This window comes from Prinia subflava, chromosome 11 (assembly GCF_021018805.1).
Source record: "Prinia subflava isolate CZ2003 ecotype Zambia chromosome 11, Cam_Psub_1.2, whole genome shotgun sequence".
NCBI lineage: Eukaryota > Metazoa > Chordata > Aves > Passeriformes > Cisticolidae > Prinia > Prinia subflava.
Window position 1 is genome coordinate 9,785,711 of NC_086257.1, and position 17,960 is coordinate 9,803,670.

Genomic DNA, 17,960 nt, shown 5'->3' on the forward strand with positions numbered 1-17,960 from the left:
ATGAATCACAGAACCATTTAGGTTGGGAAAGACCCTTAAGAACAAGTTTGATTAGGTGTTTTTTGAAGATACTTACACTGTTTTCTGCACGCTTTCCTACCCTTTAAGCAAACAGACTCTATGGCCAGAGAGGAAAACCCCTGAAAACTGCTAGCCATGATCTCTTATCCTAACAAAATAACAACATATCAGAGCATTCCACAGTTTCTACGCTTGAATAAATACACAACATAAATACAGTTGTACAGTTGATTTACAAAATGTCAAATTAAGCTCCATTGGGATTTCTGGTTTTAAATGACAGCATTTCCTTTGCAAGTAACCCCACAATTATCAGGCTTCCAGAGATTAGAAATCACAAATTTTCTGCCAGTTTTTTCACTCTCCAAAACAGTTTCTCTTCATATCATCATGAGGGCTGTTGCTAATTCCTGGACAATGATATCTTTTGCAACACTGACCTGTTTTGGGCCTCTGAGTAAACCTGAATCTTCGATGGGATAAGAAATTATCCAAACCCCTTCTGAATATGTTGCAAGGCAGACAGGTATTTCTAAAACAGTTGAGAATTTTCTTCCATCCTGCACATATTTCCCTAAGCAAATATTTATTTAACTGACTAAAGTATTTGAGATAATCACTATAATTTTATTTAAAGACATAATTTCAATTTCCATTTAAAACCACTTTATTAGTTCACCATTTAACACATACTCAGCTGAAGCATCATGTCAGATTAGTAGTGTAGATGCAAATGTTTTATTCTAAAAAGTGCCAAGTAACATTGATTCATAACACAGATACGTCAAATAAAGAGTGGAAGTTAGTCATTTCAACATTTTTGGTATGCTTTCTTAGCAACAAAATTTGTTTTATTCCAAAACCTACAAACTGACAAGTATTTAGTCTTAGATACAATGGGATTTGTTGTTATTTTTCACACTTTTTGCATGTATGAAAGAAATTTTTTACATAGTATTTCAAAAAAATCATGTCTCTTCCACAAATATCACTGCACAAGAAAATCAACTCTGCCTCTGACTTTATTCCCAGAAGTTATACAAACCTAGTAGAAACGCTGCTTCAGTATCTGAGTCTCAGTGGCTCTTCCAGCATTTCCCAGGACAGCAACAGCTGGTACCACAGAACTAGAAGTCTCCTATTTTTCAGGAGATATTCCATATAAACATGCTGTAATTGCACTTGGTTGAAGGATTCAGAGAAGAGAAACACAAATGAAGAGCAAGTGAAAGCAACTGATTCCTATCAACAACCCAAGAAAAAGCCAATTCATTGGACTACTCACAGGCCTGCTCAGTGGGAGGAAAGAAAACAGCATCACAGGAACAAGAATTGTCCAAGGGCATTTTAAGTCACAGAAGCCAATGATACAAGGCTCCAAAACTGCAGGAGGAGATGCAGCTGATTATACTAAGAAGGAGTTAATTTAAAATATGACAACAGCTGACAAGTTATTTATCCAAAATCTTTTAATTCAGTACTACAAGGAATAGAAACATGGAATATTACTCTGTCAGGAGATGTGTTAGGTCAAGAAATTTTTTAGTATTTTACATCTAAAGCCTCAGTTTGGAGGACTGCTCTCTTTGGCATCTTGTAAAGTCATGAATATAATGAAGTTCAGAACTGTATTGAAAAACCGATTTATAAAATCACAACAAGAAATTCTGCTACGTGGTTTAAAAAAGATCTAAACACCTCCACTGCAAGCATGTGCTAAACAGCGAGGTGTTAAATGGGGTCTGCTGAGACTGCCAAAGGAGCAATAAAATAGTTCAAGATTCCTTTAACCTTCATTTCTCTCAAAGAAAATACAAGGCATTTCTTAACAGTTTCAGGGGGCATAAGGCAGGGATTGCAAACAACAAACCTGGCCTTCTAGTAAGCCTTCTTAGGAAACACTAGGCCTTTTTCCCAGAAGAGCATCAGCATAGTTTAGTCCCTAGTTTTCTAAAGTTCTGTTTTCCAAAGCTGAAGCAAGACCACCCATGAGGATCAGGTGCTCAAAAAAACAGTAAATATTTTAAGAACTGATATTTGGTTGAAAAAAAAACTGATAGAAATTACTTCATCCACCTCCCAACAATAGCAGTGAAGCACTCAGTCACCCTCAAGGTGAAAACAAAGGAAAAGTTTAACTAATTACACTCAGTGGAAATGCTCAGTGAGAGTCCCAAATCCTGCCGTGCCTAAAGGTGCTGTACATGCAGTATGAATTAAAACCACAGATTTATTTGCTTTTCTAAAGTCGAGGGTTCATACACACCTTTCCCATGTGAGAGGATCAGCTGATCTGGAGTAAACATGCATCCATTCCAAGAAGTTTGGCTGGACAGTCGAGCCTTGAAAACATGTGAGTCTGCAGCACAGTAATGCAAAAAAAGTGCTCTCGTTTCAGTGATTTTTTTTTTCTTAAAAAAGTTCAATAAAAGTGTTGATAACACCACCTACATCCCCAAAAAGCTCATTCAGAACTGTTGGAATAGCTGTCCATAAAACAGTACAAAATCTCCCCAAGCAGAAGCAGATGGAACTTAACTGAAATGGTGGCAAGTGCATCTTACACAGCACTTAGAGCACGTTTTGCCGCAGGGTTTATACATTTGCTCACACAAATCCTACCATAAACATTTGAATAGATTGTAAAGATACAAGGTGAACTAGGTAATTTCATTTCAATCATGTCAATCTTCCTCTGCCTAATTTTGGCTCCTTTCAAATTTGTCACCTTTAGGTGTTTTTTAATACTTGTAGAATACAAACAGGCCTTTTTGGTAAGAAGTATGTTCTTCAAATCCCAGTCTCAGTGTTTCAAACTCTACAATCATAAGGGCTTGATCCTACAAATGACTCCATGCTATATGCTTCAAGAATTCTACTGCTTCTTAAAAATGTTTTTTCATTGTTTAAAGTACCTTTCCTCAAATCCCAGCTTCTTTACAAAGCTCCTGCTCTCTCTACATTCTGGTAGAAAACTGCTCTCTCTACTCCTCTGCCAGTGGTGTGGAACCTGTAACAATTAGCAGTTTCTGCTTGTCTCTGCTGTGCCTTGTTTTTTACTCCCCTGCCAGTTGCTGCTTATAAAGTAGATACCTGTCCAATGATTAAAACAGTTACTCAAAAATAATTGAGTGCTCTTTTTTAATGGGCATTCATTTGAGGGGGGAAAAAACCATCGCATTCTAACATGTTTCATTTGATGCAACACAAGAGCATTTTAATAAATAATTCATATCAACAGAACACAAAATTTACTGGCCTAATACTTTTAGAAACATGAATACAATGAGATAAGATGGATATACACACACGTACTCAGCTGTATTGTACTTTCAGATTCCCATTATTACAATAGTCCTTATCATCTCTGATACATGAGAGTTCCTGTCTGCACCAGGGTAGAAGACACATTTCTTGCTAATGCATCTCTCAGTAAATTAGATAAGGAAAAGCAGAAGAGAGCATAACATTTACCCCTCACTCTATAACTTGGTCAGTTATGCAAATACAAGTAACACCAAGAAGTAAAGACTTTGGAAGGAAGAATTATCATTGGCATATCTCCTTTTTAAATTACGCTGAAAAAATGGAGACAGATCTGCAGGGGTCAGTCTATATTTGGATATCTATGTCCAGGCAAAACCTGCGAGTTTTCTATATGGCTACAGTTCCCACACACTGTCCAAGAGAAAATGTTGAAACAGAAGTAGTCCACAAATGTTCCTAGCACAAGCAAGGATCCTTGCAACCCACAAAATGCAGAAGTATTTTATAGCACTTAAAAATCATGGACATAAAATGCTTTATTTGTGGAAGTCAGTCCCTGGGCACCACTTGAGCATTGACATTGAGCAGTAAGATAAGCAGAGTCCACAGGTGAAACAGGTGTGCAGAGAAGAGCATCAGTGAACACGGGCCTGGGACCTGGCTCTGCACACTGAGCATGGTGCTCTGAAATCCTCAGGATGCTGCTGAGGGTGAAGCACGTGCACTCTGCTCCCTACCCCCAAAACAGACTCATTCCTAGTATTCATTTGGCCAATGACCTCAGTGAGAAGAGCGTTAAGTCTCTGTTGAAAATGCAGATTTGCTACAGAAACTCTATAAAAAGTAAATCAAATTTAAAATAAAATCTCTAAAAAGCAAGTGTTTCTTTCATCTGTTCCTGACTTCCTTATTATTTCAGTGTTGGATGTAGAAAAGTAAATAAATCTCATTTTATATCTGTGACACAATTCCCAGCTGTGGTTTCCTCAAGTCCTTCCAAAGCAGCTTTTTGGCAAGTTAAAATGATTTGGCACAATCGCAGTCACAGAAAATATATTTTATTCCTAAAAGGATTATTCAAAGTTTAACGGGCTGTAAGAGCATCACATCCACTGAAACTCTCAGAAACAAGAGAGAACTGATTCTCTGCTGCCTGGTATACACCCCTCACACCTTATGAAAATTTATTCCAATATCCTCTCTTTGGAAACTGCCAGCTTTATTTCAAAAACCAAAGATAAAGCAATAGGTATTGTGGCAATGTTCACGGCTGGGACACTTGTTCATGGGAACCTACTAAAACTCTGGTTTTAAGTCTCACTTAGGCTCAAATGCCATAATTCAGCTCTGAGTTTGGACCCTCCTGTGCTGAACCCAAACCACTGCAATGGGGTGAAATCCATTAAAATCCTCCAACAGCTTTCCCATTGAGATTGTGACACCAAAGTGTTTCCATTTCAGTATCTCCTGAATAAGAACCATTTATTTTTACAGCGTGCCTCCAGCATTTCCCACACACTTACCCGCTGAAGAGAAAAATCCTCAACCCCATTCTGAATTTATCATCACAACACCTGCTCTCTGTCAAAGCTCACTGAGGACCCCAAACAAACCATCCTCAATGGGCCTCCAATCACTTTGCAATTTTGTGTTGCTTTTCAGCATGCCAGGCATATCCCAAACAGCCTAACCCACAACCAGATGGTCAATACACAGGGGAAGACACCCACAGACTTTAAAAACAAACAAACAAATAAATCAGAATTACCAGTATTTATGTCTGTTTGTGTTGCACCATTTAGGCCAGGACTTTAAAAAAATACCTAAGAGCACATTCACAATGTAGGAACCCACTCCCAACCTAGACTTTATTTCTGCCAACAGGTTGAATGGGGAACAGAGGCGGGGAATAAATCTAAAAAGCACTTCCTCTCCCCCCTGTTCCACAAATGCATTATTCATAAAAGCCAGGGATTTTTTTATTACCTGGGGATTTCACTTTTATTATGTTCAAAGGACTGTTTCAGAGAGCACTCACTCCCCTGCAGGCAAATATGCAGGGTTTTTTTACATGGCCGTATAAATTACAGTGAATATCTAAATAATACCAGCAAAACCTCAACAAAATCAAATAGCCAAAAACATTAGGGACAAATTGCCCTTGCACAATTTATTCCATTGTTTGGTGGAACTCCACAGAGAATCTCAGGCCCCTAGTACACTGGACCTAAATTGATTTATTCTTACTATCACAGGGGAAGTCAATAAACTACTCCTTTGTGTAAGTTATACTGACATTAAAAAAAAATCCTAAAAGACTTCAAAAATGGCTATTTTTCCTTAACTCCTGAGCTTCTACAAAGAGCTGAGCAACATAAAGATATACATTGTTATTCTCATAAACCTGATTAGTGAAGACAAGGCATAACCACAGCTTAAAACAAAAAGAGAGGGAGAGAAAACAATGGGTTTTTTCACTCTCAACAGAACATATTTCAGATGCTACCTCTGCTTGTTGTAATCACATTTTCAGTCTGAATCACAAATACTCCAGAAATCTATCTTGCTCTGAAGAGCCAAAATATTTATTTTTATTTGACCTCCTACTAGGTGCATTCATGGGAAAACAAATGGATTCTACTTGGGGCATGTCCATTTGTGCCTGTATCCCAGAAACCTGAAACCAGGCCAGCATTTTTCTGATTGAATAAAGCTGAGTTGTCTGGGTTAAATCTGTTGTCAATATGCTTCGTTTATACAGTGAAATAGTTTCTTGTTGAGCAAGGCAGAGATTTACTGTAGGCAAGATACAGACTTCAAATGCATCAGCATGGAAGGGCAGGATAGAAATGTATTAATTTATCAAGAAACACTGGGTAAATGTACTGTATACCATAGCAGGAAGCTCTTTTTCTATGCATAATCATGGTCTCGAGTCAACAGACTTTGCCTACTTAAGCTATCTCTTGCATCAGAATCCAATTATAGCAAAGCCTACAGAAAACAGGTTTGGCACACTTTAATATTTTGGTATTGATCTAATTTAGCTCTGGTTTCAATTACAATGGGGAGCATTTTATCAAGAGATAGCATTTGTTTGTTGGACTCTAAATTGCTTTTTTCCTTATTGTCTCTGATCTCACTATCTGAGTACTTTTTCTACGCTTATTGCTGCAGTTTTAGAGGTCTCACCCATTTTATTATGAACTTTTTTACAGGAAAGAAATCAAATCCAGCTTTTCTAAGTAATAGGGAGTGAACTCAATACATTTAAAAATTAGGCTGGGGTTTCTGTAGCAACCATTCCACGGTGATGCAACTGAATTTGACATCAAAGAACAAATGTATCAAGTCATCCTGACAACTGAAACACTTGCTTTAAGAAGAATGCCTACATATATCTGGAACAAAGAGGGATTATCCTAAGTAAAATGAGTATTTTATTTAGTAATGTATGTATACCGTATCATCCTACTTGAGGCATCTTTTCTCCCATCAATGTGCATAACTGCCACAAAAATTAGCTGAAGTTATCCACAGAAACTAAGGAGAATAGGCCTTTTTATTTAGTTTTCAGATGTATGGGAGAATTATCTCGTTTTCCATTTAATGACATACAGAAGATATATGGAAGTAATTTTCTTTCTTCCTGCTGAATTTGGCTTTAAACTCTGCAGCTTTATGTCTTACATTCATTGAAGGGAATGTCATCTCTACAACCCAAAATAGTTACACATATTTATAAACTCCATCTAAGAAATTACCCCTGGTTAATAATGTGTACATTTCAGCTACAAAGCCCAAAGCCTGACAACAGGTAAATTTTGCTGCACTGTGATCTCCCAAAATACAAATCACATGTGTTGATAATCTGGAATGTTTGCTGAATTAAAGGATTATGAAATCATATCAGTGATTAGAATCATACACTGCTGAAGGCAGATAGCTGGAGTGTTGAAATTTCTAAAAAGGAAGCTGTCAAATAGTAGGAAGCAATTTGCAATGATCCATAGCTTTGTGAATAAAATCACAAACCTAATGCTCTGTTAAGCTCCAAGAAGTGATAAAATTTGAATTCAGAGTTTATAATTCCAAAATGAAGTCCATTTCATGGGCTGCCACAATTTCTAGAAAAACGTAGGACTTCACAGAGACAAAGGAACATTACAAGCTCACTGGAACTGAGACAGAGGTCCTAGTGTTTCTTCGAGCTTGAGAAGGCACGACACTCAGGGTGGACTGCTTTTTAAAACTCCCTGTTGGTATTGCTGGATGTGAGATACAACTGTTCAGCCCTAAAGAGAAACATGCAGTGTAAATCTCTCCAGCTAAACAGCAACAAGAACTCTGCAATCTTTTAGCTCAAGTTAGCTTCTACCTGCAACTTCCTTCTGATGTGGAAGAAGAAGAAGAGTGCAGCTGAAAATTGCAGCTTGTGCTCTTGAGACTATTTTAAAAAGAAATTAATTTAAAAACAATTCAGGTTCTTTTCAAGTGTCATTAAAATAAAAAAAAATGTTTAGGCTGCAATATGTCAAAGGCTTTCACATCTACAGTGGAAAAATGGATGCGCTCGTATATAACCAGTGCGCCTGCCCTTAAGGCTATAGTTCTTCCAAAACAGGTTCCTGTAGTTAGATGTCAGGGGATCATTACTTGAAAAGAAAAAGCTTGTTCTAGTAACAATGGTCGTTTGTGTACAGGCTCCTGATGAGAGACACCACTTCAAGATTCAACGTTAGTTTTAGCATTCCTGCCTCCTGAACAAGGAAACACCTTTGAATTTGACCCCAAAATGTAAGAACTCAAGCTGCAATATTGAAAGTGCCTCATCTGCACATGCAAGGCTTCACTCAACAAGCAGCTCTCTCCTGAGAGCAGGAGAGCAGGTACAAGCGGTGGTGTGGGGACGGAGCAAGAGGCCAGCAAACACTCTGCAGGCGAGTTCTGATCCATTTTTATTATTACAGACCAGCCCTGACCGCTGCTTCTTTCTCAGCTGCCCAGCTTCTCTGGGCTGCAGCTGACTCAGAGTGGGCCCTTCTCCCTAAGCGCCATGAGCAAGGGCTGGTGAACTCCTCTGGAGCTGTCCTGCCACAGGAATTGCCCTGGTGTCAGGAACATGCCATTGCCTGTTTGTACCCAGTTCGGCCACAGATCTGCAAAGACGATCAGGATCCTGCAAGCTCTCAGGCGGTCCCGTGCTGTGAGGGGGCATTCCCAGCAGCTGGCTGGCTCCATACAATTGGTGAGGTTGTATCTGTACAAGGAGGGCCTTGCCAAGTATCCTTGTGTACATGTTTATTGTTGCCCTGCCCCAGGTAATGCAAACAGCAGGTAATTGGAGCATTTCTGGCTGTATTAGTTTGTGTCCCATAGGATTTCCTCAGCACAGCTGACATCTCGGGCAGCCTGCGGGCTGCTTCATACACAGACCTTCCACCCATCGCAAACCGCGATGAGAGTTTTTTTATCTCACAGTAATCCCCTGCACACCGCCCGTCCCCAGCCCCAGCGAGGAGGTGCCTGGTGGCAGGTCCCCAGGCCGGAACGGGAAAGCCCTCATCGCTGGCGATTGTTTTCCTGAATGCCTCTGCGAACAAGGGCGAGAGGAAACATCAGGGCCTGGCGGGCGGCCAGCGGCCCGATGGCGGCGGCGGCCGAGGCAAACGCGCCCCGCCTGCGCCGCCTCGGCCGCGGGCTCCGGCCCGGGGGGACGCGGCCCTTGTGCGCCGAGCGCGGCGGCTCCTCTCAGCCCCTGCGGGCCAGCCCGGGCACGGGCAGCCGGGGGACACTCCCCGCCCCTCAGAGCATTGCTCCGCTTGCAACAAAACCTGCCCAGCCTCGCAGCAGAACAATAAAAGCCGTTTCCTCTCGCACAGGTGTGGGGGGGCTGTAACAGGGGCACCCCAGAACACACTGGGCCACGCCAGGGGAGCCTCCGTGAGCCCGACTGCCCAGCTCCATCAGGATCAGATCCTGCTGCTCCCACAGCAGCCACTGGCTCCTGCAGGGCGGGGGGAGAGGAGGATGAGGGACAGCAGAGGTGCCGCTGTCACCAGGCTGCCTTTGCCCATGCACAGGCAGGTGTAAGGCTGCAGGGTGCCCCATCCAGCCTCCCAAAGAGCCGTGTCCTGGTCACCGTCCAGCTGCCCGTGGGGACAAGCCGGGCTAGGATTCCGCCTTTTGAGATGGGCACGTTGGGAACACATGTGAAAGCAGTTAACTGTGCAGTTATTTGGTCACAGGAATTTACATGCTCAGCTGCTGAAGCAGGAGGCTCTATGGTTAACTGGAGATGTTTCATAGATTTCTAGCAATGGGTGGTGGGGCTTTTAAGTCCAGCAATCTGTTCAGTACCAGACCTAGGAACACACAGTGAGTTCATGCCTCTAAACCCATTCCCTTCAGAGCAAGGGCAGAGGGCTGAAATCCAACACGGGGCAGAGACAGGAGCAGCCATGCTTTACTCCCAAATCCGGTCATCTGTGGGATCAGAACACTCGTGGGACCACAGCTGACAGGCTGCCAGGAGATCACTTCCTCCCACTACCCTTTTCCAGGCTCCACAGGAAAAGTTTGGGAATCACCATTTTACAAGCATCAGTAACTTGCAAGAAATTTTGCAAGCTCCACCAACAACGTTTTGAGTTTGCAAGAAGCTCCATTACAGAGAGAGCTCTTTAAAAAGTAAAAATTAGTGAGATCACGATAAGAAAATAAATACTGCTGACCTAACATTCCTTTGCCGGGGTGAAACACAAGGCAAATCGGGCATTTCCTACAGCTCTGTGCAAACATTGCTTCTTTGGAGGCAGGATGGATGGAGCAGTGGTTTAGGGCTCAAAACACCTGGATTTCATTTCCAGCTGTGTCACTTATCTGCTGAGTAACCTTGGGATATTACAGTAAAATGACACTCAAAGAATCTGTGAATGAGAAGTGCTGCACAGGAACTAGGCTCTTCTGCCATCTTCCCACAGCACTAACACAATCCCATGGCACAGTTGGCATTTCTGTCACAGCTTGCTTACAGTCCTAATCCTACAAAAGAGTTCTCTGTGGAAGGGCCTTCTAATAGAGCAGTTCTGTTTGCAAGAAATGAGTCCAAAAAAGATGTGTGAAGCCAGAAGGATACTTCTACCTGGATTGTTAATAGAGTTAAGATCCAGGTTACAAATTAAAATCCACAGGACCAAGAAAGCATTTCAATTTCAGGCATCTCCAAAGCTGGAAAGGGCACCAAACACAAGGAACCCCTTCCAGAAACACTGCCTGGGTGGGCTGCTCTGTGGAGTTCTCAAAGTCTCCTGATGCAGGGCAGGCCACTATGGGTCAGCCTGAGATCTGAGACTCCAGGAGGCACTGGGATCATGTTCCCAAGGCAGCCGTATGCCAGATGCAAGATTATATTCTCTAGCAAGGCTGCAGCAATTCAGCAAAAATGCATGTAATTCCAAATATTTCAGCCTCAACAAATCTGTGTTTGCAGACCTTGGCATCACTGGAACATTTCCAGACAGTTCCATTCCCATCAGCTCCATTTGTCCCAAACCTCTGGATGGTGCTACACCTCTGACACACAGGTACACAAGAGATACAGAGAATACACTGGAATGAGGTCACTATCCAAAGCTTCAGGGGCATAAAAAAATGGATGCAAATTATTAGATCAGACTTGGATCCACCTATGATGTTCAACAGGTCCTGGCTGACAGGTTCTGCTGGGAAATTATAATATAATATATTTTGCCTTTTGCAAAAGCAAAGGGAAGGGAAGGAGAAGAAGTAACTAACATGCTCCTTAGTAAATTCATCCCTGTGAGGTCATGGACAAATCACCAAGGCCTACCTGTTTGTGGCATATCTAGAGACATCTAAAATAAGATGATATGGAAAAGGCTAAGGTAGAAAGAGTTTATATTTTATTTGGAGAGTAGTTATTTATAAAAACAAAATAAACGGGCAAAGGGCCTTGTGCATCTGCTGATCAGTTCTGCCTGTCAAACGAAAAAGGAGCTGTGGGTGTTTCCACATAGTTTAAGAAACATCTTTACCTTGAGGCATCAGTGTTTCACCCCCACAGGGCATTCCAAGTGCCCCTTAATCGCCAGTATAAAAAGGAAGAAATAATAATGATGAGAACAGACGGAGGGTTGTTTCCCATCCCATTATGGAGCCAACTCTATGATCCTTACTCAGGTGGGAGCACAGGCTTTAGTTTTGTACATCACAGTGGAATGTGGTGCAGTAGAAGAGAACATTCCTGCATTATTCTGAAATCACAGTCTGGGCCCCATTTGATATAAGAGGAAAAGATGATTAAATAAACAAATTTTAAAGGATTGTAATCCTTTAAAAAGATAACTCTACCTCTTGTCTACTAGAAGATAAAAAGGCTGCATGTTACATTGCAAATAGTATTGCATCTAATGAAAAGCTGTGTTTTTAGCCTACAAGTACAGAGGACAGCATGGAGAAACAATTTGTTTTACTTGCCAGAGTAGGTAGCGAGGATTAGAAAGAAGGAGAGTGTTCTTAACAACTGTTTGCTTCTGTCAGTGCAGGAGAGGAAGAATTGCCCAAGGCAGGGATATTTCCTGGTATGGCACAGGGACTCTGATAGTCAGCTGGTAATACATTTACCAGCTATCTAGTTTTCCCAGAAGTGTCTTGACCTGAGCTGACTCATCTGTGTCCCAGGAGGCAGACTAATCATTCTGATTTATTATGCTGTGGCCTGCTAGCCATTGCAGCTCTGTTTACATTGGTGCCAGTACAAAATTTTATGCACGGCAAACTGGGTTCTACATAGGCATAGTTATTTAAACTATATTCAAAACCAAGAAGAATTTATCACCAAGCATCCACAAAATTGAAATAAGTACAAAATGACACACTGCTGAGCAACATCTGGAAAAAAAGCAGAAAATTTAAGGGGCAGGCAGAGTTATGAGACAAGCTAATAAGCCAGTTAAGCCTGAAGTTAATTGGTAATTGTAGGCATCTTCCAATGAAAATTACAAAATTCTGAGGACTGCTTGTAACCTACAAAAAGCCCACATGATTATTTTTAACAAGGAAGCAATGGAGTACTGTGTTATGGGAAACAATCTCAATCCTATTGAATTAATAGCTCTTGGCAGTGAGCATATACAAACCATGGTGTGGAAACCAGCAAAAAAGCCTCTTGAAAGAGCCAGAGAGTGTGGGCCCCTATGCCTTCGTTTGCACCAAAAACTTGTTCTAAATGGAGCTCTACCCCAAAAAACATACTGAGGATGGGCATAACTGTGTCAGCTTTGTGTGATACTGTTATCACTTGCAAACAGCAGTCAAGGAAACTTCCACTCACGAGACCTAAAGTAGACTAAGCAGAAGACTCAGCAAAGCATGAGAAAAAAAAAAAAAAAAAAGAAGGATAGCACAGCTGACAAAGAGTATTTTCCAAAAGCAACCTCAAAGCCACATGCTCAGATATACAGTGGTACCTCACACACTACAATAGTGTGCCTATTCCCACCAGTATTACATTTGAGATTCACTCCACACTGCTTGTACGTTACTGATTCACACTTAAATTTATTTTATTTTGCTTGCTTTGGAAGCTCAGCTTGAGATCTGAGATTCACTCTGACAAATGGCTTTCTCTATCTCAACCCACAGTAACACTCAGTGGGACAAATAAAGGCATTGCCAGATTCTTCCCCAGAATTCTGTATTGGAATCAAATGGAGAAGAAGTGAATACCACATTGTTTCTCAAAGCCAGGCTCTGAACACTTCCTATAGAATTAGTAAGGAGTAGAAATGTCACCAGCTTGAGTTTCAGCAAATTTGCAATAAAAAGATGGGATACTGGATTATTGAAAAGGAAGGTGTATGCCCAGTGGAAGTGAGGTCTTATTTTCTAAGCAGATCTCTTGCTTATAAATTAGTGTTTAAAGAGAAAACCAAATTTCTTAATTTTTTTTTAATAAAACCAAAATTCTTTCAATGTTTTTTAAAAAGTACCCAAAACTTTTAATCTTACACTCATTTTTGAGAGAAGTGTATTGCTTACAGTGGCCTTCACATTAAAAAAAATACTGATGTCAACAAATGCCTGCTAGCTGTGCATGAGAAACATTCTTAATTACACTGAACTTTGTAGTATTAGTGATATTTCCAATAGACATCTTCGGCCACTGATAAAACAATATTTTGTATTTTTTCAACTCACTCACATGAAATGGTTGTTTCAAGTGGATCTGTCATTGTGGTTTCCTGGATTTCTTCAGTCTTGTTGGAAAGCTTGTAAATTCCCATGGCTGATAACAAGCTAAGGAAGGAAATAAAAATAGTAAATACCACTTCAGTGGTGTAAGTCCTTTTCTGCTCTTTTTTGGCTGAGAGTGCATTTCAGGAGATTATTATCTGGTTTTACACAAACTTCAAAACAGTTCCATCTGGGAATCCATCTGAATGTCCATTTTGCACCCTCAATTGAACTCCCACCAGATCAGGCTTCACTAAAGATATATACTGGTAGATCAGTATTTGGCTGAATTAAGTGAGTCTGGGCTGCTAGTTTATTTTACAGGGGCACTTGACAATATCAATACAATAAATGGATGAAGCCACTGGATGGAAAATTACTCTTTAATATCATATTACTTCCTACAGCTCCAGAGCAAAATATGTGAAAGAAACAGTAAGATAAATCAGATTATCCTTTCCATGTGCAGTGACTGGGTATTTAATATCTGCTATTTTTTAATTGTATTTTTGAAAATGAAGATGTTTTAAACTGAAAACAAAATGTACATAGAATATATTTACTACACAGAGGGATGTCAGCAGATCAGCTTTCTGAAGTTATACCCCTTTTTGCACTCAGATCATGTACTAAAATTGCTTTGTGCTGCTTACTGCTTGTATTGCTGCAGATGAGACCAGAATGCAGCCCAGCACTGCTGCAGAGAGCATGAAATACACAGCAAGGACTATTAGTTACTGACTTCAGTTGACTTTTCAGAAAGCACCTAACTGTTCCATATGCTGTAAACAATCCCATGACTCCTGGAGAACATGAATAATAGTGAAAGAATCGCACCTTCTGAACAGAAGATTGCAGATTTTGCTGCAGTTATTCCAAGAGAAAACGTAGGAAGAAATTCTGAGTGGCATAATGCTGTTAGAGGAACATTGACACCGAGTGGACCCAGTGACAGCACTCAGAGCTGATGAAGAGATTTAAATGGTGCATTCTGGTGAGGGGTTCAAAAGTCAGAAGTCATAACCCAAAATAATTGTGTATACTGGAAACACAAACTATTTCACTCAGGGTCAGAATAATGAACTCATGGAATTAGCTGCCAACTAAGAACATGGAAACGCTGCAGTCTAAGTGGTTTGGAGACATCTTGGCACTTTTATGGAGAGAGAAGGGATTAAAGGATCGAGTGACAAAACAGAAAAGTGGGGGTTAAGAAAAACTTAAGGGGTGACAAGCCTCTGAGGTCAAGTGGCATTTTCCTCTCCAAACGTCATTTCCTCTCTTTTAAGTCACTCTTCCCAAAGACATCATGTCACAATCATTAAAGCTTAGATGAGGAATGGACTCCTACTGGATTGAAACAGGGATGAAGCAGCACTATCTTCTCCTCTGCCCCATAATAGAAGCTGCTAACCAACAAGAACAGACTTTTTTATCTATATACAGCACCATGCATTTGACCCACTCAATCTAATGCAGCACATGAGGTTTTCTCATATCAGCCTCTTCCTGTAACCTTATCTTCCCCAGGCCCATCAGAATACTACAACTGACCAGATAACAGAATTAAACTGCAATGGCTTCATGTCACAACACAACACAACACAACTGTCTAATGTACTTTTTTCATTGGTGACACATTTCTTAATCTGTACTACCCAAAACATTTGCAGTGTTAGCATGGGCACAGCATTTGCAATTGCAAGAAGTATATGGAGCTACTGACCAATGTTTTAAGCACTAATTATGTGACAAAGCACTAATAAAGGCACTATTTTAGACATTTTTGCCTTGTTTTGTTTTAGAATAAAACCTGTTCCCAGGAAGAGCTTGCATCAGATATAAAAACATTTCAGTTGGAAACTACACATTTATATAAAAAACATATGTAAAAGAAGGAGAACTTCTAATTTGTCAGGTATTAAAGCAACACTGTATTAAAAGTTCTTACTGTTTGACTCTTCTAGAAGTGGTTCCTACAAGTTAATTTTTACATTGTAGCTGCTTCCTTTGTGTTTTGTGTGAGTTGACACCTACTGCATCAATTGAGGCACACAAGGGCTTCTCCAACCAGCTGGGTACTGATCTGTCCCCAGGACATGTGGGATACTCAGACATTTTGTGGAACCAGCTCACTGCACTGTGCTATGTCCTACTTTCTTGACCTAGGCACCTGTCTCTTGGTCTCCAATGCACCTGTAAAAACAAGATCTAAAGGAGAGTAGGTAGAGTCTGCCAGGGGTGATGCTCACAGAATTATGAATACACTGATAAAACTGTCTTGCAACCTGACTTTTCTCAACAGCATAAACCAAATCACATTTTCCAGAGCCAGGTCCACCTGGATATATATCAGCATAAAATCACCCAACCATTTCTTTTCTGAAAGGTGTGGGGAGGATCCCTTTGCTGATGTTTTGTGGAACACAGTTGTGTCACTGCAGACTCAGTAATGCCTGCCTGGGTTGTCTCCAGACCTGCTTGCTGATGGGCTTCCTCACAGGGAGAGGTCCTGAACAGATTTTGTACCTTCCTAATCCTGAGGAAAGTCCCTGACCGTGCCTGATCCATGGCAGCAGCCTGCCAGGCCAGATGGGCAGAGATGCTCCAAACACTACAGGAGAGCTTGAGTGGATCTAGTTTGGATCAGCAATGAGCCAAAGCAGGAGAGCATGGGGCAGGCCTGCATTCAGGCAAGGGAATTTGTCCAGAGATAACAAAGAAAAATTTCAATACTTTTCTGAATTGCAGGGAGCCTAAATGGAGCAAATTTTTGAACTTTTGGAACACTTGCCAGTGGTTCAGTTATTTTTTCCATACGGCAGAAAAAAGCTTGTGTCTTATGCATTTTACATAGAAAGCAGCTCTGTCAGCTCATATCCTGGGATGTGGCATTAAAGAACATTCCTCTGATTCTACCCACACAGACAGCTCAATTTCCCCAAATCTCTCAGCTTTCAGTTACCACTAAAAACAGATGTCAAAATCTTTGCAGACTATATTATTAAAACAAGTAAACATTTGTTTGTTTTTGTTCTCTCATCTTCTTAAAAACACTGTAAAATCACACTTTCTTAAAGCATCTCTGAGGAGCCCTAGAATTTCAGCTAACCTATATTTGCTTCTATCCAGTGTCAGTCTGACACCTCTACCTGTCTCTGCAGAATCCCACAGTACTATATAACATGCCTCCAAACCTTATCTAGGTTTCATGTAATAGAGATATTTTATAGTTTGGGACTGGTAAACAGATAATTCAAATTATAATTAAAACCATTTGCTCCATGTAACACTTACTCCTTACAGCATAAAACCATCTTTTCAGATTTGAATTTGGTTTTGTTAAACATAACAAGTGGCTCCTGATTTAATCTGCAATTAATTACTTTCAAAATTAGGAGATCTTAAAGCATTGAAGCTCCCTCTTAGTTAAAAAGAACAATTAATTATAGCCCAGTAATCAATTAGAAGCTATGCATTAGTAATATTGTGCCTTCTGAGAGACAGCAGTTATACAGACAGAAACACATTTGTGGATGGATACCTCAGAAACGTAGATGTAAGACAGAGTTCACCTGTCTAGAACTCTACAGCCCTGATTCTATAACGAAAGTAGGTGATCACCTGTGTCACCAATTTCTCTATTAAAAAGATGGGTTTTTTCTTACTAACACTTGTTTCCTACTGAAGATGTATCAAGGCTTGAAATTCCTAATCTATTTCTGTTCTCAGTCACTAAATCCCTCTTTAAACTTCTATTTCTGTGGTGAGATACAAGATTAAACATAGAATTACTCACCAAAACAGTTTTGCCATTTAAAAGGACAAGAATTCCTATTGAATATATAAGATCTTTGATTTACACCTTATGGTCACAAAAAGCGTTTTCCAGTTGTCACATTTGGGTATCTTCAGGATTTTCCAGGTTCTTTCTTTCTCTGTTCTTTTATATCCTATAATTACTCCAGGAGAGCAAATTACACTGTTGCCATAAAGATGAAAGCCCTAAAAGAGTGGCAAGTTTAACACCTTCCAACCAATCAAAAGAGCCTGAAAAGACGAAGAGAGAGAACTCATTAGCAGTGCATTTTGTTGGGCTATAAGGAAAATCACTTAATGACTGTCGACCTTCAGGCTTACTTGCTTTGGTTACAGGCTTACACCAGTGCTAAGCCAATGTGGTCTGAATTGAATTCCAGGTAAAACAGTCAGAATCCTTCTGCATCCTTACATGGTCTGACTGTTCCAAAGGGGACAGCCTCTATCTGCTTGCCCAAACTCAGATTCCCTGCACTTGGCTCTCTACCCAGAGTCATAAGAAAGTCATTTCAGGAACAGTGTTCTAGGCTTCTTAAACAAACAATATACATTGAAATGGTTACTGCCAAGAATTAAAATAATGCCTAAGTGATTTT

General features: G+C 40.5%; 1 long non-coding RNA gene across 3 annotated transcripts in view; it reads right to left on the reverse strand.

The window, feature by feature from the left end:
• The window catches only part of LOC134556289 (uncharacterized), a 252,178-nt gene that overhangs the window by 196,599 nt on the left and 37,619 nt on the right, over positions 1–17,960 (reverse strand). For 2 of the 3 annotated variants that reach the window (XR_010081633.1, XR_010081632.1), the window contains exon 2: positions 13,514–13,608. This is a non-coding gene — a long non-coding RNA (uncharacterized LOC134556289). Of the gene's footprint in view, positions 1–703; positions 1,405–2,287; positions 2,381–13,513; positions 13,609–17,960 lie in introns of those variants that run through there. The other variant, XR_010081634.1, reaches the window with a different exon arrangement.